Below are 5,000 nucleotides of genomic sequence, written 5' to 3'. Positions count from 1 at the left end.
CAGTAAAAGTTGGTGAAAGTCTAGCGGAGTATCAACTACGGCTTCTCTAAAATATCTTTATTTTCGCGAAAATATAAGCGAAAATTATTAATCTACATATATTACCCATTATTATACTGTAGTCTTCAGATCATATTAATTATACAACACCTTACATTCTCTCCTAATGAATGGAACCACTGGGAAGATTAGAATAACAAAAGTATTTGACGGGCATTCTTCAAACAAAAGCCAGGACTCGAATGGTTAGCACCAACCCGCGAGTAATGTAGCAGCATCCTACACTCGTACAAAGGAGGCAAGTGGTAATACAAAGGTTTTAATTGGTCATTAAGAGATCAAGTGCACTTCTCCCGCTCTTTTTCTACTGACTATACTTCATATTCTCGTTTTTCCTTCTTTGTGCTACTTTCAAAGATATGTGTTTGTGGTAGTCTTTTGGAAACCTTGTCTGACAATCTGTTGGATGGGAGTTCGAGACCCGTTCAATCTCGATAGTTTCAAGTAGTCTCTTTTATCCCACCATCATTGTGAGCTGGGGATGGGGTGTTTAGGGTAGCCTATATGTCTACCTGCTGAATCAGTATTAGTCATTACCCGGCCCTCTCTGCTCCTAGCTTGATAGAGAGGGGGCTTGGACGCTGATCACATGTATAAATAGTCAGTCTTTAGTCAAAGGCAATGTCCTGTCCCTTCCCTCTATCATTTATGCACGACTTTTAAACCGTATACGATACTCAAGAAAAATATCTGACACTATCTTCGAAGCAAAAGACAATATTTTCTAATCCTTAAAATGCACAACAATCTTAAGTAATTTCTGCATTTATTCTGGCATATTCATCACAAAAATTCATGATGAATAAATGTTAATTGCATCCAATTTAGCATTATCCGTTGAAGAATTTATCAGTATCACTCTTACCATGGAAATTCAGTAGACAAGCACCACATGGCACTTTCAACAGTGCTAAACTAACAATTCCGAACAAAAAGATAGTTGCGCATTCAAATGATGTTACTCTCTTTGCATAAAGTCTGTCGCCTGAATGGAGACATATACTGTAGTTACTGAATGCCTTAATAGAAATCTACCTAAAATTGGTGTTTGGTGCCAATTATGTCGAGAAGTTGAACCCTAACAAAACTCTAAATACCTACTGATTCATCTTCAATTCCACAAAAAGATGGTTTATTGAGAACGTCCTTCAAGATTTTCAGTGATCAGTCTATCCTTATAAATGTTCTAATTTATTCATTCTAACTTGTTTCGTGTACTGTTCTCCTGTCTGGTCTTCAGCTATCGCCCCTCATCTTGATTTTTTTTTTTATTTTGGATAGAAAGTTGTGGTCTATTAAAATCCTTATTTCTGATCTGGATATTAATTTCTGGCACTGTCGTTCAGTTAGTCTCTTGTGCAGTTACAAAAGATTTTTTTTTTTTTCATAATTCATATCATCCATTACATTCAGATCTATCCAAATTGTCCCCTCCTGTACGTAATACTAGGTATGCAGTTATTTTTAACAGTCTGGCCTTCTCTATCATAAGGCACAATACTACAGATTGTGATAAGATCATCCTAATCAGGCGTTTGAATCAGTGGAACTTAAGAAGTTCAAACTTTTGGTATATTCTTTCTATTGAACAGGACGACAAGAGGTTTCGTTTCATAGTTTATTTATGACTGATCTATTTTAATGTTGTTAATGCTCTTAACTATCTTATATTTTTATTCATTATTATTTATAGTTTACTTTCCATTCTCTTATTCCCATTCCCCACTGGGCTACTTTTCCTTTTGGAATACTTGGGCTTGTAGCATTCTGCTTATTCAACCAAGGTTAAAATATCGTTTGGTATAATTTCTTTTAATAAATACTTTGTAAAGAGTTCGTTATTAAGTAATTATTTTGATCACACTGTACGATGATGCATAATATGTCAAATTAGTTATGTTTAGCTATTACAGTTTTATAAACAACTTAATTTGAAAAGGCAACATGCATGCAGATTTTTAACGCTGCAAAAGACTGATTTCATATTATGATAAGTTAGGATTATGAATGTTAATTGTGTCTGCTTCATAATTAGCTCGTAAGGCTTGGATAAAGAAGATCAAGTTAAAATTAAAATTATGTTTAAACGTTCATACGTAATTGGAATGGCACCCAAATATTCGCAAGATTACAAAGTAAATAAACGTTTTGTGAAAATGACTGAGAACGTATGTTATTTGGATGGCAACTCCATACATTAAGGTCCTATAGTCTCGCAAGTATATATAATTCAGTATGAGGATACTATATCTAAGAGCAAAGGAAACACTTTAGATAAATAATCTTTTGTTCAATATGAAGACCAGCATTATTCATTTGATATTACAGGGACGGACTGAGTGAACGTGCCATAAAAAAAAAAGAGGTAAAACAAAATGATTTATTACCTACATCATATTTCAGGGATCGGTGACCATAGTCGGTACCACGGTAGTTTACATAATGTAATAAAACAATGGTATCCCGAGTTCCATAGCTCAAAAACATTAGTCATCAAAAGTGACTCAAGGATATAAATCGAGCAGAAAACGAGCTAGAGAACGCTTCATACATTTTCGCAAAATATCTGAATATTCCACACAGGCATAAGACCTGAGAATAAATACCATGTAAAACGAACACGTGTATAATAAAAAAAAATTAAGAACTTGGGATACTATTTAAATGAAAGATCTAATCCTCAATTAAAAACCAAAATTGGTAACAAACTTAAGCCATCTCTTCTTAATATCTAATATTCTTTCAAAATTATAAAGAACAATATTCAGATCAACGCTTGCAATGAAAAAGCTAAACTTCAATATCATTTCTTTTCACTAGAAATTATACCTAACATAACAAGACCTTCTCATTCAACTCGCAAGATACAATAGGAATTCTAAAATCAATACGATGATAAAACCTGTGTTTTTGCTTTACCTGAGAGAGAGAGAGAGAGAGAGAGAGAGAGAGAGAGAGAGAGAGAGAGAGATCATTGGCATATGGTCTGATTGTTTAGGTTCCATTGGTGCTATTTACATATTATTTCCAGTCTGCACAAATCATTGAAGGGCAATCAACCATTTCTGTCACTTTGATGGCTGTTATCAATTCAGAATTCATATTTTTCGCAGATTGCTTCTGTTTCCCGGTAAAGCTGTCAGTGTAACCCCCAATGTCAATCAGTCACTGAGGGGTCTGTATTATATTTCGCGGCTTAGCGATGCTACAAATCATTCATCATTTTGTTTTAGGAAAGTAATAGGACGTGATCTTTTCCCCTTTTACATTATATCAATTACGATTTTTATTGGATTTGACAATCAATGTAATTCTAGACAGCTAGCCTATTCTTTTCAATTATTCCTTCGTTCTTCATGTTTTCAACATCGACATGTAAAAAAAAAAAAAAAAAAAAAAAAAAAAAAAAAAAACAGAACTTATCATATAAATAGCAACAGAAGGACTTCCCACGAGCATTTGGGTTAATGAATAATATCATTACAAGAGTATAGCTGGTGATTAGTCTTTATTTTTTTACATAATTTCTTCTTCCCAATTAAATGTTTGTAATCATAAAAATTTTAATTTTTTATTCACTTTTCTTAAATATTCTAATTTACAGCTTTGCAAAATGTGAGTTGTCCTCTTCTGGATTTTCTGCTGAAAGAGATCAGTAAGAATGCCGGTGGATGCCTGGGCTATAAAAGTGAATTGCATACTTTCACAATGCTGCATACCGTAATGTTTCATTTTCTTGTCAAAATTTGAAGCTTCAAGTACCGGAAACAAGTAACCTCGTGTGCATTACCCCGTGAAATGTAAGACATGGCAGATCATGGCTCAATAAAGCAATCCCATTCAGAGACCCTGCTCTTCTTCATTTACAAAACCTATGGAGATCAAATTAGCTCTACTGATACGAGGTTTATGAATGAAAGTCCCACGGTTAATCAAGCCAAAGAATTATCAAAATCTACTTGAATTATTCTGGACTTATAATATTAACGGTACAAAGAAATCTGACAGTCGGATTACAATTAATTTAGATAATGCAATTTATATCAAATGAAGCTTTAGATGGAATTAAACAAATCCACAAAAATTGGGGAATCTAAAGTGATTCATCCCATTGTAAAGTATAGGAAATGATTTCATGCACGTAAAAAAAAAAATCTCTTCGGCATTCCTTAAGCAAAACGAGAAAATGTAAAAGTTAATATAAAATTTTTGTAGCCCATTTTGTGGGAGCGATCTTTACATTGATATGTCTTATACTTCGAACACTAATAATCTACAAAAACTGAAATTGTTCAAAGAGAATATGAAAACTCAAGATTCATAACGATGTCATATCTTACATTTTCTCTTAGCCTTTCTAATTCCCGTGAAACTTTCTCCATTTGCATTTAGTATACTAGAGCATAACTTTTACCAAAGTTCGGTACAATATTACCCTTTCGACCAGTAAAACTTTTTAGTAAAATGGCTTAAGATTTCACTACTAGAGAGGAAAGCGAGCAGCGAGAAGACATTAAATTAGACAAATAAGACTTTCAACTACTTGGCAAAATGAATAACTAAGTAAACCTAAGTTTAAAAATGCACAATAACTAGAAATTACGAAAATCGCGTTTGGAAACGATACTGTTTTATATTATTACTTCGATGCATTAATATTACGGGTAATACATCTCACCTTTTTATCTCTTTTCAGACAAATTAAAGTACAAAACATACAATGAAGAAGAGAAAGAAAGAGAATGGGAAGATAAGCTCAGGCATTAACTATGCAAATGAATCTCTTTCACGGTAGTTGCTCCCCACTTTGGAGGATTTTTGTTCGATTCTATGGAGTTAGGGCTCTCTCTCTCTCTCTCTCTCTCTCTCTCTCTCTCTCTCTCTCTCTCTCTGTCTACATTTGTGTTCCTCGCGCTCTACAGCGCTACGCCTTTAACTCC

This window comes from Palaemon carinicauda, chromosome 15 (assembly GCF_036898095.1).
Source record: "Palaemon carinicauda isolate YSFRI2023 chromosome 15, ASM3689809v2, whole genome shotgun sequence".
Taxonomy (NCBI): domain Eukaryota; kingdom Metazoa; phylum Arthropoda; class Malacostraca; order Decapoda; family Palaemonidae; genus Palaemon; species Palaemon carinicauda.
This window is presented reverse-complemented; position numbering follows the sequence as displayed.